At 42.6% G+C, this 19846-nt stretch overlaps 1 protein-coding gene and 2 long non-coding RNA genes across 6 annotated transcripts in view; 1 reads left to right on the forward strand and 2 right to left on the reverse strand.

Moving 5' to 3' along the window:
* Nucleotides 1–370: 370 nt before the first annotated feature.
* Nucleotides 371–3330, reverse strand: LOC112658019 (uncharacterized). 2 transcript variants are annotated; one of them, XR_003135443.3, is made up of 3 exons: nt 3190–3330; nt 2386–2624; nt 371–1708 (listed from the first exon to the last, which is right to left on the reverse strand). It is a non-coding gene; the product is annotated as an uncharacterized LOC112658019 (long non-coding RNA). The 2 variants fall into 2 exon arrangements; XR_003135444.3 differs by having other exon boundaries at nt 3117–3274.
* A 3684-nt stretch (nt 3331–7014) lies between these two features.
* Nucleotides 7015–19815, reverse strand: LOC125754385 (uncharacterized). Of its 2 annotated transcripts, XR_007408408.1 has the most exons (4): nt 19540–19815; nt 18288–18536; nt 15382–15496; nt 7015–7591 (listed from the first exon to the last, which is right to left on the reverse strand). It is a non-coding gene; the product is annotated as an uncharacterized LOC125754385 (long non-coding RNA). The 2 variants fall into 2 exon arrangements; XR_007408409.1 differs by lacking the exon at nt 15382–15496 and having other exon boundaries at nt 19540–19809.
* RNF182 (ring finger protein 182) overlaps nt 19475–19846 on the forward strand; it is a 63871-nt gene continuing 63499 nt past the window's right edge. For both annotated transcript variants that reach the window (XM_025444112.3, XM_025444130.3), the window contains exon 1: nt 19475–19628. The gene's annotated coding sequence lies outside the window, so the exon portion shown is untranslated. The remainder of the gene's footprint in view (nt 19629–19846) is intronic.

The raw sequence follows: 19846 nt of genomic DNA on the forward strand, positions 1-19846 counted from the left end.
TAGGGGCAGCCGTAGGACTAGAAATCATTTTTTAGAAAAAATGAACCCAACGGTAGAATGAAAGAAAAATGTGAATAAATTTGTATGGCATGCCAGTAAGAAGAATGTTGCTATTTACAATATCCCATCGATAGGAGTGATTGCATTATTTTCCATTATAAATGTAGTAAGTGGTTACTTAGAAAATTGGAAAACATGGAAAGGTATAAGGAAGGAAAATAATCAAGGGGACCACCATCTAAACAATGTTATTCTTAGCTCTGGAAAAATTTCTTTTTGTTATATTTTCCATTCAGAGATCCTACTGCACGCATTTGAATAGACACTTCTGTGTCTTGCCATTTACTCTTCACATTATGATCATTATCATTACCGTCACCCTTAACGTGGGCATTTCATAGTGTTTCATAGTCTTCTTAATCTTCTTATTAAATGGCTGCATAACAGTTTATTGGGAGTGGCCGTTTATTTAACTATTCCTCTGTCAAGCACTTGGGTGTTTCTAGTTTTCTGCTGTCACAATAGAATTATGAATAAAGGCTCTCTATGTTAACAATCAGTGGACTGAAGAATATAAACAATGCAGTGTTTATAGCACACAGTAACTGTTTGAAAGGAGCATATTCCATTTTCATGTAAACTTTCATTTGAAATTTTCAATTTATTAGTGCGAAATGTATTTATTACACCTCATATTTAAAAGGAGATAGAAGTCTTTTTCAATTAAGGAAGCAATATGTGATGATTTTGAATAAGGTTGAAAATCAAATTGCCCCCTCATGTTATTTCCCAGAGAAATTACTGTCTTTATTTTGTATACACTTCCAGATTTTTTGATATGCACATACTGACATTTATTGCTGTAACTACCAACATTAGAAACATGCATAGTGTTTTGCATCTTGCATTTTTTTTCACTTATTTATAGATGTTAAATATCTTGTCACTGGCACATGTAGGCCTCCTTCTTTCTTTTTAATAGCTGCACGGTATGAACACAGCACAATTTCTTTGTGTCATCTCCTTTGATAGACATTTGGGTTGGTTTCAAGTCTTCTCCTCTTACAAATACTGCTGCAGTGAGCGCTCTTGTATATATGGTTTATTTTTAATGAGCATTTACTGCTGTGAAAATGGGACTTTGAAAATAATTGCTGGCAAGATCATTATCTCAGTGCGCTGAGACATGCAATATTTAAACATCATTTAAATTTTAAGGTTTGGATTGAGTCATTTCCATTAAAACCAGGTTAAAATCACAATGATCTTTTTTCTCTTATATAGGAATGAATCCTCTTGCTCCAGATGGGACATAAAGCTCCTTAAATTGAAATTCATTGCACGGGGGCTCTGATGGCCCTTAACAGATGGAAGAACAATCTCATTTGGATGGTTATGTAATTCAGTGATGATCATGGAACCCTTCAGATAGTCTCAGACAGAAGGTGGACAGTAAGGAAGGCAGGTGAAGAAGCTGTGGATTCATTATATTTGCTGCTTTGTGTGTATTTATTTGCTGGTGTCAAGAAGACTGGAATCCGAGATCTGAGCATATGACACGGTTTGGTCTGATGACATACCCTGGGATCTCAGAAATCAAGCATTTGGATACCAGTTGGAATTCCAAAAGTTTCTTGTTAAATAACCGTGGGAGGATCATTCCATCTCTCTGAAGGCCTCATTTTCACAACTGTGCCACAAAAAGGCTCTAATGGGAAAGTATAATAATAATGTTCATTCTTAGATATTTATTGAGCCCTGTGTCCTGAGAACTGTTCCAAGTGCTAAAGATACAGCTGTAAACAAAATAGATGAGAACTGATTCCACTCCCCCCCACCCCACCAGTTGCTACCCTTCCTCAGCTGGAAGTAATCACCTGCTGTACATAGTTGACATATCCCATCAAAATTTAGCTTTTCTGCATTACATCTTAGTAATGCAGGCTACACCATGGCCAACTTATTAGTCACATTAAGTGACCTATCTGAACTTATTCATTCAACAAGCTACGGTTATATTATATTATGCCTGCATTGCTGAAGTTAACACTCAGTTTTTAACACACACTAAAATCCATCCATCTTTCTTTCCCTTTACCTATGATGATACCTGGAATAAGTATCTAGAAAATACATTTTTGTTGACTAAATACTCACAAATATTTATTGCTAAAACTTCAGGCACTAGGAATAGCTTCAGAATATACAAGGACAATATACAATATATAATACCACTGCTGCTTTCAAAGACCTCACATCTAGTTAGGAGAGAAGACTATCAACCAGGAATATGATGAATGCTTTAAGAATTGTGTGCACAGTTTGTCTGCCTCAATCTCTCCAAAAAAAGTTGCCATTTCCTATTTTCCTGTTCTATTCACTTACCTCGGATTTTTTAATTTGTCTAAAATTAGCAGACCAGATAAGTCAAAACAAGTTTTTTTTTTCTTCTGTTTTTTGGTGAATCAGAGATAACAGTTTCCATCTTTTTCAAGGATGTGTTTGGAGGCAGAACTGGTAAATGTTTTATACCTAATTGCAAAGCTGGTATAAATATTTCAGGACACAATTGAGTTTTTCTCATTAAAACTGGTTCTCCTGTCTCCGTATGCAGAAGTTTCTAGCTGTGGAGAGAAAGTACTATTTTAAAATAATTGCAAAGATTCTAATTCCATGGTAACCATGACAAATAGACCTCTGTTATAATAGGTTTTGATGGGCTTATTTTTAGTTAGAACAAAGACAATTTTGGTTATTAAAAAATACCTTAACCTAACTTGATCTCTATTTTTTAACTTGCTCCTACTTAAAGGCTATGGTGGGCCAGACAAATCAGAAATGATTAGTTTTTCAAGTCAATAGCATTATCTGTGAATCACTCGTCTCAGGCAGATTTGAAGGTATTTGTTGCAGGGTTGCTAGAAATCCTAAATCTTTTTTTTCTCATATTTCCACATTTAGGAAAATCAGTGTAAAAGCAAACGACATTCTTTGGTACTCTCCATAGAGTTACATTTGAACGTGCACTAATGGATAGGAGAAATTTTCATTTTCCCTTTGGTCACTTTTCATGTCCTACCCATAGATGGCAGCAAGTGATCACTCTGCTAACCCACCTGGCCCAGCCAGTCCGGGTCAGCCTGTGTTGTAAAACCATGGTAAAAGGGAGGAAAGTGGAAGACAGCATACCACATCCTCGGAGGATGCTTCGTTTAGTTGTCTGAGATATGGCTCTTCTCTTCAGAGCTGGAGAACTTTGCTCTCTTTAGATTCTTCTTCTGAGGCTTGAAAGAACTCTAGCAACATTGAAGGAACAGTCAAGGCCGGGCAGGGAGGGCAAGTAGCCTGGGGCTTCCTGGATCGCTCAGTGTCTTCTGTGGTCTCATTCAACTCAACTCATTCAACTCAAGTGTTGTAAAATGGAAGTTCTTCTGGAAATTCAGTCTTGTCCCTTTGGTCTCTATGGGTCTGCAGTCTCTGTCTCTTTCTTATTTCCCAACCTCCCAGCAAATTGTATTTTGGGGTGCCCCCCCCCATGTATACCAGCAACCCCACGAGGCTGGAGAGTCAACCTGCAGGTGATTTTCGACAGAATAATTTAAAATAGGCATAAACTGATTGACGGGTATACATATACTTTTCCTTTTATTTTGTATTTATTATGTGTCTAGCACAAATGCTTTATATACATCTCATTTAATACTCACAAGTACTCCATAAATTAGAGATTATGAATCTCATTTGACCAGTGAGGAAATTAAGTTGTTCACATTTATAAATTCAGTTTAAACTGCTTTCTTTGGCTTGTGTAAGGAGGCTCCTTCTTGAGAAGTGGTAAGACTTTGACCTTCTTAGTCAATATGTATAGATTACTTCCGTGTGTATTATGAAAGATATAAATGTTCCATACTTTTTAATGGTTGGGCTCACACACAGGAAAAAGATGTCAAGGGAGCAGAATTTATAATTATGGTAATTGGAGCCTTTGGAAGACACTGAAATAAGAATTTTTCATAGAAATAAAAGAGGCCTGGGTGGAAAAATAGAAGCTAAACAGGAGCCTGGTGAACTTAAGAGGTACTATCATATTTTTCTAGTTTTCCTTGATTGGTATAACATTAAGAACATGGCCAGTACCCTCATCTTGCAAGGGCCAAGTTGTATGAAGAGGATCTTTTCAAACTCTCATGGGAACCTAGGATCTATATCTGCTCTCAAGGTATCTCTGGTGGTATAAGGTCTCCTGAGGCATCGACACAAGGTATTTTATAAGAATCCATAGCTTACAAATAGGTGCTAAGCACATGCAAAGATGTTTAACATCATTAGATATTAGTAAGATATAAATCAAACCCACAATGAGATACTACTTTATACCCATAAGGATGGCTGGAATCAAAAAGTCAGAAAACCACAAATATTGGTGAGGATATGTAGAAATTCCCTACTACCTGGGAATGAAAAATATGCAGCTGCTTTGGAAAACAGTTTGGTGGTTCCTTGAATAATTAAACATAGAGTCACCATAGATCCTAGCAGTCCTACTCCTAGATTTATCCTCAAGGGAAATGCCAATGTTTGTTCACACAACAACTTGTATATGGATGTTTATAGCAGCATTGTTCATAATAGCTCTAATGTGGAAACAACCCAAATGTCCATCAACTGATGAACAGATATACTCATACCATGGAGTGATATTCAGCAATAATAAGGAGTGAAGTACTGATACGTGTCACAACATAGGTACCTCTTGAAAACACTACACCAATTGAGAGAAGCTAGTCACGAATAAACCACTTATTTTATGATTCCATTTAAATGAGATGTCTATAACAGACAAATCTATAGACACAGAAAGTAGATTAGGGGTTGCCTAGGGCTGGAGGTGGAATGAGGGAGGTTGGGAGGCTGATAGCTAAAGAATATGGGGTTTCTTTTGGAGGTCATAAGAATGTTCTAAAACTGATTCTAGTGAAGGTTGCACAACTCTGTAAATATATGGAATTATATGTTTGAAATGGGTGAATTATATCTCAACAAAGCTGTTAAAGAAAAGAATCCAAGGGCACCTGGGTGGCTCAGTGGGTTAAGCATCTGCCTTTGGCTCAGGTCATGATCACAGGGTTCTGGGATAGAGCTTCGGAGTTAGGCTCCCTGCTCAGTGGGGAACCTGTTTCTCCCTCTCCATCTGCCCCTCTCCCTTGCTTATGCCTGGCTCATGCTCTCTCTCTCTCTCTCAAATGAATAAATACAAAATCGTTAAAAAAAAAAAAAAGGAATCCATAATCTGCTACAGTTCGTTTTGTAGAATTTATTTGCCAGGTACTCTTCTAAGCACTTTGCATATGTTAATTCTTGTCATCTTCACCACAATCTCATGAAGTAGGTATTTTAATCTTTTCTATTTTACAGTTAGGGGGATTTAACTGTAGACATACAGGGGATGAAGGATCTTGGCCAAGGTCGCCTAGCTTGTGAGAGGCTGCATTAGAATCTCTTGGGTAGAACTAGGAGGGTCCCAAACCTACTCTGAGTCATAGGAATTCTGCTTCTGAGAGAGAAATCTGTGTGTGTGATCACCTAGCTAATCTTTTCCTCATTTTATATAGAGGAAAAAAGGGCACGCTTACAGGGAACTGGCACAGAAGCTCTGTCTACTGCTCCCTATCTGGGACTCTCCATTGCATCATATCAACCAGGTGCAGCAGGGTTAGCAAGGACACAATCCAAGCCATCGCCGTACATGGGAAGACAGTTTTTTCTAACCTTTATTATTTTTGAATCTGGAAGGAGAGGTAGGTAGGTCAGAACGCAGAGCTGGTGGAAGAATGTTACAGAGAAGAAAATGAAGGCGCAGGCAATGAAATTGGTTGGGGATTTGGGAATTTGTGAGAAGTAAAGTGAAATAATATGCAACCGTGCCCACGAAATAGGGCCTGTTTCATTTTTCATTATGTATTACAAGAAGATTTCAAGGGGACTAAATTTGCAGAAAGCTTTTGCCTGAAGTTAGAATGATTCTCATATGAGAAACGATTAGGTACTCCATATTCCATTTCTGCTTCGCTGTTACATCTAGAGAGGCAGTGGGTGGACGGTGGCAGGCAGTGGGGAATAAGGAGAAACCAGAAGGAAACTGCCATTCTATTAAAATGACTTAAAGTCATTGAGTATCAAAGAAAGCCTTTGGTAGTAGCGGATGATCAAATTGCCCATCATTGCTCCTCCTCAGAGCCATCTCGCAGGCATCATCCCCTTGTTTACCTAAGTCAGCCTTCTGGAACAGACTTCCGACAGCTTCTGCGCTCCTCCTGTCTCTTTATGATGTTGGCAGCCAGTTTGGCCCACGGTCTTCAGAGTTTTCCTTGAGCCTGGCACTTCAGTCATCCTTTGGAAATTGCTCAATTGCTCTGTTCATTCTCACTGCTGTCTCTTGAATGGCTCCAAGTAGAGCCCTGCTTCAAAGAGCACTCTGATATTTGTAGTCTCGCACTGGATTGGTAATCTTGCAGGTACCCCTCAGGGGAATTCATATGTCTGTGGGCAAGTGTAGATGGCAATGACATTCACAAGGACATTGTCAGCAAACGTGTGAATGCCAGACGCGAGGGGAAGAACAACCCCTGAAAAAGTAGATAGAGTGAATTTGGGGTGAGAAAGAACAACAATACAAAGGAGGAATGCAAGAGAAGTGTCCTTGTGAAGCAGTGATAAAAGGTGAATGACAGCTGTCCTCTGGCTAGCAGGAAGTGACAAAGGTTGGTGACTCAGTTTGAGTGACAGCTCTGGGTTATGGACAGATTGGTAGGAATTTCCCCAGAAGGCAGGATAAGCCTCTAGGCCCAGCCACTATACATAAGCCACTACTCACTTAGCGATCCACGCGAAAAGAATGAATAGCGAGAGCCTTTCAGCTTAATGGAAGTAAACATAAGATAAACACTTTCAGTAACAGTATGTGAAAATATTCAGGACCATAAAACAATAAATCAGGCAGACTGTCTTGCTTTTATTTTATTTTATTTTTTGACTGTCTAGCTTTTATAGATTCAGCTCTTCTTCATCATCCTTTTCATGATGATGATGATGATGATGATGGAAATAATAGCAATAACAGTTATTACCATTATTTGATTGTGTTTGGGTTGATCTCTGTGGAAAGTCCTTCATTCACTGAAGGACTGATTTCCTGCCTATAAAGCACCTTATGCGTATTGAACCAGTCGGAGAGTACGACGCAGCCCTTGACAGGTGCAGTAGGTTGCCGGCCCAACAACCTGCTCGCTGGTCTCATCTGGCCATGTGCCCGCCTCCAGGGCATGATGTCATTGGCCTACACCAAGCATGGCTTTAGAATTTCTCTCCAGCTGTGATTGGCCCGGGCATGAACCTGTGACCCCGATCAGTCCACTAAGACTCAAGCTGCTGAGGAATTCTGGCAAAGGTGTTCTTCCTTGATCAAAGGGAGCAAGAGAAAGTCCTTCTGAGCCATCCCACTTCTTCCTGTTTGGAGGCACTTGAGTGGAGATGTGAAGTTTGCAGCCACGATGACCATTCTGTGACTATAAGAGCTGCCGCTGCCAGCTTCCTAGGAGAGGAGAGCAGAGAGATAACAAGAGCTCATCCTTTGTTGGTGTTATGAGGCTTCTCTTCTTGTGGAATTGTCTTCCTCTAGATGTCTTGTTTTAGGAAATAAACACCTGTTATCTGAACTACTTTTACTTGGTTATTTCCTTCCTTGCCATGGAAAGCATCCTACCAGATACAAGGTGCTATGGTCTGAATGTGTCCCCCTAACATTCATATATTGGAGCCTCATCCCCAGGATGATGGTATTAGGAGGCGGGGCCTTTGGGAGGTGCTGAGGTCATGACAGTGGAACCTTCATGAATGGGATTGATGCTCTTATGAAAGAGACCAAGGAGAGATCCCTTCCCCGTCTGCCATCTGAGGCTGTAGCAAAAAGACCACTGTCTGTGCACTAGCAAGTGAGCCCTCACCAAGATGCATTTGCCAACCCCTCCACCTTGGACTTCCTAGCCTCTAGAACTGTGAGGAAGGGATGTTTATTGTTGGAACCACCCAGTATAAGGTCTTTTTGTTATAGCAGCCCAAATGGATGAAGACACAGGTATTTGAATAATTTAACGGTCTGCTGCCACAAATGTGAAAACAGTCAAGACAACCATCTGGGGTATATGCCATTATTTTGTACCCGTGTCCCCTGAGGCTGAGCTATCTTTCTGCTCCCTGGCATTTCAATCTCTTTAATCATCTGATTCTGTGCGCACACATCCCAGTTTTACAAATAAAGTCCCTGAAGAGAAAACAAAACCAAATTAAAAGTTTGCTTAAACAAATTGATCCTATAAAGTCCTTTCGGAGTAAAAGCTGATGGAACAAATGTGTTTCTAGCGCTAGGGTGTTCAGGGCTGTTAAACAGGGCAAAAGTCCAAGAAAGGAAAAAAACCTCCAACAAAAGAAGCCCATGTGAGTAATTAGGGACACAGGAAAGGAAGCTCAGATTGCAACTCCAAAGCTGTGCTTTGGTGCCAGTGAGAGCGCTGTCAGAGCAACAGGATGAGTTAATTTCCAGGCCACATTTTACAAACTGGCACCTCTTCAGGTTGCCTTCACCCAAAACCCAGAACAATCAAGCACCACCTCCCGTACGTACAGAGCAGAATGACAAAACAAACTCTTCACTGGCATTTGATGGCTAAGCACAATGCCATGGCAATGACCCAAATGCAAGTTCTACCTGGGATGAAATGCTTAACTAATTAATTCAACAAACTCCCAGTGGAGGGCACGATACCATGTCCGGAGGAAAGATGCCGTGCTACGGATGGCATGGGATTCAAAGAGAAGACACCCAGCTTATGTGGCTTGGGAGTTTTTATTCCTGACATATGCAAATACCACTCTAGCACAAAATGTAAGGTAGTAAGTTTTACAAGAGAGATATTAGGTCATGTGCTATGGGAGGTACCAGGTGGGAGAGATTCTATCCCACCAAGAGGGTGGGAGATTGGGGTGCCTGGGTGGCTCAGTCAGTTAAGCATCCAATTCCAGGTTTTGGCTCAGGTCACGATCTCAGGGACCTGGGATCGATTCCCATGTTGGGCTCTCTGCTCGGAGGGGAGTCTGCTTGAAGATTCATTCTCTCCCTCTGACCCTCCCCTCACTCCTGTGCTCTCCCTCTCTCTCAAATAAATAAATAAATAAATAAATCTTAAAAAGAAAAAAAAAAAGGGTAGGAGATTGCTTCATGGAGATGGGGGCTGGCATTTCAAGTGAACTTTGAAAGGTGGGTAATCTTAGAACCTGAGCAGAGTCAGAGAAAAGGGCAATCCAGGCAGAATAAACCTGCCATTCCAGAAAAGAAGCTCTATTTTAGTTTAGCTGTGGCAATGAAGGCAATGTAGCAGGCATTACCATGGGAAAAATAAGTTAGTGCCAGCTTATGGAGAGCAAAAGACTTGGAAAGGCTGTTATTCTATAGGCAATGGGGAAATGGGGAGTTACGGAGTGTTGAAGAAGCTCAAGCCAGCAACAACGGGAGAATGAGTAAAGGTTGGGGAGCCTGGGGTCACATGACCCGTTAAGAAGCTATCATGACATTTCACATACAATATAGTAAAGCCCTTACTAGGGTTATGGAAATGAAGGTGAGGAGGGGGGGGGGTGGTTTGAAACTTAAGTATTTTAAAAATTGAGTTGATAGAATGTGGCAAATGGCCAGTACAAACGGCAGATGAAAAAGTTCACCCAAGCTTTCCCCTGTAAAGTGAGTTTCTGAAAGGACCGAGTACCCTGCCAACGCACAGGTTTTGTTTTTATTAAAGTCAAACTGTTCTCATGAATGTCTTTCCTGTTAGATGAGTTAACTGAAGCCCCCTGTGATTCCACAGTCTCCAGCAGCCTACACAACAGGCCGCCTTGGAGGATTCCTGGCTCCCTGCCTCTCTCAGGCAAGCTGTCATTGATGAGGCTAACAATCGCGCTGGTCTTGGCGACACTAGATATCCATCCATGGGAACCTGGCCTGGGACCAGCCGGCCTCTTAACTTCCAATACACTTCATTATTAATCCTGGTCAGCTGTAAGGTCCTTTGAAGGCAATCTCATAGAGGACATAAGAGAGCATTTAAAGAAGGGTGTGTGTGTGTTTGTGGTCACCTAGGGGATGAAGTCTCAGCTTCTCGGCTGGAAGGACAAGGGATCTCTAGGACTGTTAATAATATTGAGTTAATACTGCAGGGGGCAGGAAAATCCAGGAGGGGACAGAGTTAGGCTCTGTGAGGTCCTATTCACCAGGAAAGTATTTTTCCAGAGCTTATAGATTTTACTATCCTGGGTTTTAATTTTACTAAAGAGAATGACTTTTCCTTACACTATTCCATCCAATCTGCTCTTTGCTACTACTGTCCCAATATCATTTCCTGCCACGAGCCCATAAACACCCTGAATTCTGGCCACACCGAATCAAGGTCTCCGAACTTGATATGCTAGCTCAGCACCTTAGAGCCTTGCATCTGTTGTTACCTCTACCTGGAATGACCTCCCTTCCTTTGTTGCTTTGAGAGCCAGTGGGAAAATTGCCTCCTTGGTGGCCTGAAGCATGATCTGTGGATTGCCACAGAGTGCTTACCACCTGTGCTGCCACCGACACACTCTCCCTTCTCTGCCCGCTTCAGACTGCTCTTCCCGATGGCTAGGCTGCCCCTGCTTTATCTCTAGGTCTCTGGCCCAGCCCAGAGATTGTACATGGAAGGGAGGCAGCACAAAAGAATAAAATCTTTGAATCGGCTGATGTTCATCAACAGGTAGTACATTAATATCTTAGTGGGTTCTTTTTCTCTTGACTATCTGTTCTAATTTTTTTTAAATCTGTGGCTTTTCTCCTTATTAGAGGTTGACATATCTGGCTCATTCCCCAGCCTTCCTCCAGCCCCTCTGCTGATTTAGATTTCTGCGTGTGTCCTGGTATAGCCCCTTTGTTGGTGAGGAAAAGAAGCCAGTCGAAGAAGATGAAGGAAAAGAAAAGGTTATTATAAGGAGCTGGCTAGGAAACAAACTATGGCTGGCTCCCTGTCAACCAGAACTTGGAACTAGGAAGCCATCTGCTGAGAAACCCTTTACCAGGTGTTTACTGGGTTCCCACCATCAGGTGGAAGGCAAGTCCTGCCGTCTGGGAGCTTGCATTCTAGAGAGTGGGGTGGTGGCCAGTACATAACGTTAACCGGTAACAATTTAGAAGATGGCGTTTGGAAAACAATAAAAGAGGGCCATGTGATAATGAGAAAGTCGGTGCTGTTTTAGATTGGGTGGTTGGGAAAGTTCTCTTTGAGTGGGTGACATTGAATGAGTAGCTGAAAGACACAAGGGAGGTAGATCCCCGGGAAGAGCATTCCAAGTTAGGGAAGAGCAGGGCTGGGGACTCAGATGGGAATGTACTTGTTGGGTTCAAAGAACAGAAGAGAACTTGTGAGACAACCTCATCGGCCTTTTGGGGGCCACAGAACTCTTGTCTCTGCTTCTCTCTTTGCATTCCTTATCTTCCTTTTGTCCCAGGATGGGCAGCACAGTTGACGCTAGTTGTGCAGCATGACATCTCAGCTGTATCTACTTCCACCTGCTTCTGCTTTTTTTTTTTTTTTTTTTTTTTTTTTGCCAGAAGAGATCATCTAATTGCCGGGGACTTCTCCCTCAACACGGAATCCTTCATGGCAGGCCAGATACCTAGGATGTGTTCTTGGCACTGTCTTCTTCCTGATGCCCTAGAGGAGACCCCTTAAAGGAGACCCCCTTCTCTGTTCTTCCTCCAGAATGCTTCTTGATTTTTTCCTTCTCTCCATTTCGGCTGCCACCACTTGTCTACTCCAACTCACAAGCCTCTCTCGCCTCGTCTACCCTTCTAGTGTATTGTGGGCCTCCCTGCTTTCATCTTGGTCATGGCAAATCCATTCTCCCTAAACTAGAATCATCTTCCAAAAACTGCTGATTGCTAATTGCTCATTTGTGGTGGCAGTGCCTGTGTGAGGCTTTGGGGTGGGTTTTTCAGACTCTCTCCTTGTTGGGCAATTTGATACACCTCTGGGAAATCTGAAGTATGCCCAGTTGGAGGATTTGGTTTTGTGAATGGTCTGGAGGCAGGAGCATTGAGACCCACACCTGTGGCCCAATGATTTGGGAGTCAGCATCAGCTTTGCTCTTCGTGTGGTCTTGATCTTGTGCCCAGTTCTAATAACTGTGCTCTTCCTCTCCCCAGCCTCCCTACATCTATCCTCATTTCCTCGCCCAAGCACTTAGCTGCACTGCCATTATTAGCCATGACTATGATCGTGTTGACTAGAGCTGTTGTTCTGCCCCCTAGAAGAGGAGCTGCATCTGCCCCTGTTGAAATCTTCCCTGTGCTCTGCCTCAGGTTGCCTGACTTTGCCAATGAAAACGCAGGGTGTCTAGTTAAATTTGGATTTCAGAAATGCACAAAGAACACATTTTAGTATCCGTATGTCCCAAATATTGCTCATCTGTATTTTATCTGGCAACTCTAACCTGCCCTTTGCCTAGAGTCCACCCTACCCCGCTAAAGAGCTTGTTCAAGATCTCTCTGCCACATCTGGCTACAGTTAACAAGCCTGCATCTGGTTATTTTCGGTTATCTCTGCCAATTTAGCAAAGCAAGGTATGCTCTCAAAGTGATGGTGAGGCATCCGTGGAAATGGCGCCATGCGTCCTTTCTTTGACATGTTGCGTAGCTCAGCCACAAGGAGTCTGTCTGGTCATAACACCCTTGGCTTGCCTTTGATGGGGTCAAATTCCTCATTCATAATGTTCAAAAGATCTAGTCACAAAGAGGGCCTTTAAAATAATTTTACTATTAGAATGATGTGTACGATGCATAGTTTCCCTTTGATACCTCTTCTAGGCTCTCGCTCCAATGGTATTATGGCATTAGAGTCACAGAGAACCTTTGATCAATGAGCTTTACTAAATGATCTAATTCAAACTTATGAAATCCATTACTGGGGACAAGGGCAGGCTTCAATACCCTCATTTTATAGATGAGGAAACTAGAAACAAATCATTTCCATTTTGCTAAGAGCTAATTTGCAGCTGTGTCAGGGATCAATAAGTAAATGAACTATGAATTCAAAACAGATAATATTGGATCTGATTGATATGCTGACACATTTTTTTTTTTTTTTTTTTGGCACCGAAACAAGATAAGCTGAGTGTGGAGAAGGTCTGATGCCAGAGACTCCTGAAAAGACATGTGAGCCTCTACTTCAGGACTCAAGAAAAGGAAGCAACATCTTTACACCATCTCCATGAATACAGAATTTTTGAACAAAGCTGGGAGTTCACTTATTTCAAACAAAATTTCTTTAAACCAGATCAAAAAGGACAGCAAAAGTTTACTTTAATGTGATTTGATCAATATCAAATTATACTTCTGGCAGAGATATTATGTTGGATCTCTCCATAGGGAGCTCTTGGCAAAGAACTGTGATGTATTCGTGTCTCTAATTTTGTTTACCTGCCATTTTCCCCATTGGCAAATAATCTGTATATATTTTTCAATGAACTTGCACAATAAACGCAAGGGGATAATAATTGATGTCTAAGACAGTGCTTCTCAATCCCATCTCCTTTTGGCTGTGTTCTTTGGAATTCTTAGAGGATGTTTCTTTAATTAGCAACAACTTTCTCATGCTAGTATTACGTCCGTGAGCCCAGTCGTTAAATATATCGCCACTACCAACATTGACAACATTTTTCACAATACCTGGTTAAGTAGCAATGTAATTTCAAAATTCATCTTATCTCTGTGGAATGAATTGCAGGGAGAAGTTAGTCTCCTTCAGTTCTATAAGCAGTTATGGAAGTGTTTGGCACTGATAAGAAGGCTGGATGTCTTTTTATTTCTTTACTTTCTGAAGCCATTAGGGTAGTCTATAATCTTTGGCAACCAACACGTACAGGGACCTCATTTCAAGTTAGGTGAAATGCTTGCGATTTGGCTGCATCTTTTATTTCTCTAAGAGATTCACTATGATGGAGGAATTGACAATGTAAATTGGGCATCTTCCGGAGCCTTTGAAACAAATATGACTTAAAGGCTCCTGTATGGCCACAGGTGTTTTTTTAATTCAAGGCACCAATACACCTTCTTTGAGCAAGGATATTCATACTGCTCAGGAGAAGTGTATAAAGGAGTGCATTTTCCCTCCTTGCAGGGATATTGCAAATATGTCAATATTTGCCTTTTAGAGCAGATTTGTCTGGTGTCCTGGCAGGGCTATTGGAAGAAAGGAATTTGTGAGTTCTGGATTTTTCAGCTTCTATAGACTTGACAGGGTGTTTGTTTTTCTTTTCTTTTCTTTTCTTTTTTTTTTTTTTTAAACTCTCTGAATGGTTAGAGCCAATCAAATTTTAAAACTACTCAAGAAGAAGACTAATTTTAAGGCATAGACAACAGAAGCATTTTTTTCTACGTGTTTTGAATGCATTCATATCACCTCATTAAACAATGTCAGAACAGGCCCAGAAGGCAGGGGCTGAAGAGTAGTGGCTTAATGAGGTTGTAATGAGGACACATTGAAATTTGCTTTTTCTCTCTGCCTATTCCAAAACCCATGGCTTAATGTAATAAAACATGTTTGAGCTCAAGCTCTCAAATAATTTAAAGATATTTCTTAGTGTGTGGTTAAAGAGTCTAGTCATTCTCCTACTAAACACCTACATGACCTTGTACCCAGTGTGTAATGAATATTACTCTTATTATGACTTATAACTGAGAAAGAAGGACTTGGGAAGACAGATGCCAAATTATTAGAACAGGAACATTTTTATACAAATGTTTCATGAGCGATATCTTATTTATTTTACACATCAGGAATTTGATGATCATAAACAGAATATAAACCACTTGAGGATATTTGTTATATTTTGTTAAACCTGGAATTTTTAATATTTATTTAAATGATCATGGAATGCTGATTTGGTCATTGAAATTTCTTGCTTATTTTGCTAACTTAAAATAGATTAAAATATCTCTTTGATTTTGATAGTAATTTTATAACCAGTTCTGGGTTGAGGAGAATTAAATTTTGATGGCTCAGCCACAGTTCCAATCAGCTTATTTAAAGGAAGATGAAAGATTTGTTATAAATATAGACTAACCTGAATTGAAGGTTAATAGACTATGTATATCAGAGCTATAGCATCAGAAAACAGCAGAGGCAAAGTATAAGGAAAAAAACTAAAATTTACTCAGCATTTATATGATCAGGCATTATAATTTAAGTCTTTCATGCACTTATTTATTGCATTCTTATAACAACTCAGTGAGATAAGTACCATTATTACCTCCATGTTACAGATATGGAAACCGAAGACTGGATGTATCAAACTGCTTGCTCATGTCATGTAGCTGATAAACAGCAGAGCTAGGATTCAGGCCCGGGTCATCTAGCTTTACTGTCTGCGGTAAAGTTTTTATAAAATATAAACAAATGAGCTAATGTCAGTATATAATTTTTTTTTCTAATAAGTTGACATTATATAACATAAAATGCTATATTACGTCATATCTATGGGTTGGGAAGCACTAGTGAGGTAATTATATTTTGTTTTAACTGAAAATTAAGAAGAACAGTTAACTTTGGCCTCTTTTTTTTTTTTTTAAGATTTTATCTATTTATTTATGAGAGACACAGAGAGAGAGGCAGAGACATAGGCAGAGGGAGAAGCAGGCTTCCTGCGGGGAGCCTGATGTGGGACTCAAACCCAGGGCCCTGGGATCACGACCTGAGCCAAAGGCAGGCGCTCAAACACTGAGCCACTCAGGTGCCCCAACTTTGGACTTTTTGATGCTATTTTAGCAGAAACAGTCATTCTAAAACAGAACTAGCCAATATGCCACATACTTAATCTTTAACCTTCTAGGAACCATGTTATAGTGAAAAGAAGAAATGTAATAATTTGAATAATAGATTTTATTTAAACCAACATATTAAAATCATTATAATACATACTATAAATACTCTTAATGAGATATTTTGGGGTTATTGTTCCAAATCTGTGAAATCTGGTGTGTATTTTGTGCCTACTGTATATGTCAACTTGGACTTGCCCCATTTTAAGTGCTCAACAGCCTCATGTGGCTTCTAGTGGCCCCTGAATTGGATTATGCAGCTCTGGAAAATCTTTTTAGGAAAGTAAGTTTATCATTTAACAGATTTCAGAAAGGCTGAGAATTAGAAAGGCTAGTCAGGCATCCACAGAAACATTTTTCAGCTTGAGTACCTTCATTTCTGACTTAACTACATTGGATTAATGGCTGCCACATAACCTGTTCAAATGATATATATCCACTGGCAGGTAAGGTGACAAATTTTAGAAGGATGGTTTCCTGACAATTTTGTCATTTTGTCTAAAAGCTAGAATAGAGCAGACCTTAAGATAAAACTAAATCTCCTTGAGGAAAGTGAATGTCTGTCTGTAAGAATAACTCATAGAATAAGGCATAACCAGGTCACTAAGGAATTCACACTTTGGAGGCCCAATATGGGCTTTTTCAAGCTTTTGGCATCTGAGGGCAGGGCTGGCCAACTTAGTAGGCCTTCACTGTTCTGTATTCTGTTCCCAGCCAAGCAGTAATGTTTCCGTCAACAAGCATTTAGTAGGGCTCTTTTTTTAATTCTTCATTGAAAAATTGCTAATACCTGTTCATTGAGAAAAAAAAGAATAAAAACCAAACAGACCAAATAATTCTGAGCTGTATGTAGTAACAAGTAAGAGTTCCTTCAGTTCTTGGGATCCCTGGGTGGCGCAGTGGTTTAGCGCCTGCCTTTGGCCCAGGGCGCGATCCTGGAGACCCGGGATCGAATCCCACGTCAGGCTCCCGGTGCATGGAGCCTGCTTCTCCCTCTGCCTGTGTCTCTGCCTTTCTCTCTCTCTCTCTGTGACTATCATAAATAAATAAAAATTAAAAAAAAAAAAAAAAAAAAAAAAGAGTTCCTTCAGTTCTTACCCCAGTTTCAGGGCTAACCACTGTTAATAATTAGGTATGTATTCTTCTAGATCTTTATCTATATGACCAAGTTTATGTGTCTACCTATTTATCTATCTAGAAAATCTCTTGTGCAGAAATGGATCACCCCATATACATTGTTTTGCAGCCCCTCTTTTTAAAATAAGAAACCAGTATCTTTCTATGTATCATATATATATATATATATATATATTTTAAAGATTTTGTTTATTTATTCATGAGACACACACACATACACACACAGAACCAGAGACAGAGGCAGAGGGAGAAGCAGGCTCCCTGCAGGGACCTTGATGCGGAACTCAATCCCAGGACCCTGGGATCACGACCTGAGCCAAAGGCAGTTGCTCAACTACTGACCCACCCAGGCGCCCCTATATTTTATTATTTGTAATGGCTGTGTAGTATTATACGGTATAAATGTGCCAAAGTTGTTTAGCAATGTGACTATTGATGGATATCAATAGCTGCTTCAAATTTCTATTACAAAACTGCTGCATGGCACATCCTTGTCCATCTGTAATTGCACACTTGTGTATTTGTGCACAACAGATTTCTAAGAATTGAGATCGCAGGGTGAAAGGTATGTACATCTTAAAATTTTTTTTCTTAAGGAATTTATTTTTGAGTGAGAGAGAGAGGGAGAGGAGGGCTGTGGGGTGGGGAGGGACAAGCCGACTCCACATTGAGCTCAGAGCCTGTCTTGGGGCTTGATCTTACGACCCTGAGATCACGACCCTAAGATCACAACCTGAGTGGAAACCTAGAGTCCCACGTGCAACCGACTGAGCCACCCTGGCGCCCCTGTGCATTAAATTTTGACAAATACTGCCAAACTGCTTAACAGTCTGTCGGAAAGACCTTGTCTCTTGACTTCATCTGGAAGTACCAATGTTCCTGTTACAGGAAACTGGCCAGCCTTCCTGAGGAGCAAGCTGTTTCTATTCTCCACCATAAAATGGATGTTATATTTTCCTTGATTAATATGTACGGCTTCAGTTGGTAATAACAGTGTTCTGCTTTATGGCTTACAGGTAGCGAACCCAGAAAATGTCAGTTACCGTGGATTTTTTTTTAAGTTATTGACATTCCTTTGGTGATTCACAAATGCCAGAAAATAAATGCCATGCTCCCCAGGGTCTACACGAAGACACTGTGGGTTCTGGATTCTGTAGCTCATCTTTCAAGAAGACCTAGGATGGGGTGATGACTCACTCACCCCACGGTAGCTGTTCTGTAGCTCTGTCCTTTAGAGGCAGCTTGACGGTGGGTCTGCTAGTATTTTTCCTCCCTCTCCAAGAATTTCCTTAAGAAGGGACGCCTAGCCATGTGCCAAGGTCAGCCTCGCCACTCTCTTCTGGGAAGGGCCGTGCACGGTCTGGGTCTGTAGCGCCTGGCAGGCTGCTGGCACAGAGTAGGCTCACGGGAGATGCGCAGCAGCGGCAGCCGCTGGGATTCACAACGCAGCCTGAAAGTTGAGTTTTGCCTTGTAGGGTTGCAAGTGCATCCTGTTGTTTATCATAAGAACACAAAGCCCCCCTCCTCCACCCCCCCCAAGTTTCTCCTACTGGTGCCCCGCGTGGGACCAGGGTGTGATTTGGCGGGAGGGAAAGCAGACCCAGGTGGAGCAACGCTGGGGAGAGGAGGAGGAGGAGGAGGAGCAGGAGGAAGAGGAGGAGGAGGAGGGGAGGAGGAAGAGGAGGAGGAGGAGGGGAGGAGGAGGAGGAGGGGAGGAGGAGGAGGAGAGGAGGAGGGCCAGGAGGAAGAGGAGGAGGAGGAGGGCCAGGAGGAAGAGGAGGAAGAGGAGGAGGAGGAGGAAGAGGAGGAGGAGGGCCAGGAGGAAGAGGAGGAAGAGGAGGAGGGCCAGGAGGAAGAGGAGGAGGAGGGGGAGGAGGAGGAAGAGGAAGAAGAGGAGGAGAGGAGGAGGAGGAGGAGGGCCAGGAGGAAGAGGAGGAGGAGGAGGAGGGGGGGGGAGGAGGAGGAGGAGGAGGGGGAGGGCCAGGAGGAGGAGGAGGAGGAGGAGGAGGAGGTGGAGGAGGAGGGCCAGGAGGAGGGGGAGGGGGAGGAGGAGGAGGAGGGGAGGAGGAGCAGGAGGAGGAGGAGGGCCAGGAGGAAGAGGAGGAAGAGGAAGAGGAGGAGGAGGGGGAGGATGAGGGCCAGGAGGAAGAGGAAGAAGAGGAGGGGAGGAGGAGGAGGAGGAGGAGGAGGGCCAGGAGGAAGAGGAGGAGGAGGAGGAGGGGAGGAGGACCAGGAGGAGGAGGAGGAGGGGGAGGGCCAGGAGGAGGAGGAGGAGGAGGAGGTGGAGGAGGGCCAGGAGGGGGAGGGCCAGGAGGAGGAGGAGCAGGAGGAGGAGGAGGGCCAGGAGAAAGAGGGGGAGGAGGAGGAGGAGGAGGGCCAGGAGGAGGGGGAGGTATGGTGTCCCTTGGCAGCTCCGTGCGCGCTGCGGCAGTGGCCACAGGAGCATGGGGTACCAGTTGCTCAACACTTTATCAGTTTGCACTGCTCTTTCTTCTCTCTCCGGTGAATTTCCATTTTGAGGGAAGAGCTCCGTAGAGGAAAGGTGTGGTGGGGGGTGGGGGTGCCGGAAGGTCCAGGGCGGGGCGGGGGTGCCGGCCGGGGTGGAACTAGGAACTGGCCCCGGCTCGCGGCCCGGCCGCTGCCCCCTGCTGGGGCGAGCCCGACGCGCGGTGCGGAGCGGGCGAGGGGGCGTGTGTGCGGCCGCTCCTGGGGGGGCTGGTCCCCTCGGAGCCCGGGACTGCCGTGGCGGCCCCGCGCGCC

Source organism: Canis lupus, chromosome 35 (genome assembly GCF_003254725.2).
Source record: "Canis lupus dingo isolate Sandy chromosome 35, ASM325472v2, whole genome shotgun sequence".
Taxonomy (NCBI): domain Eukaryota; kingdom Metazoa; phylum Chordata; class Mammalia; order Carnivora; family Canidae; genus Canis; species Canis lupus.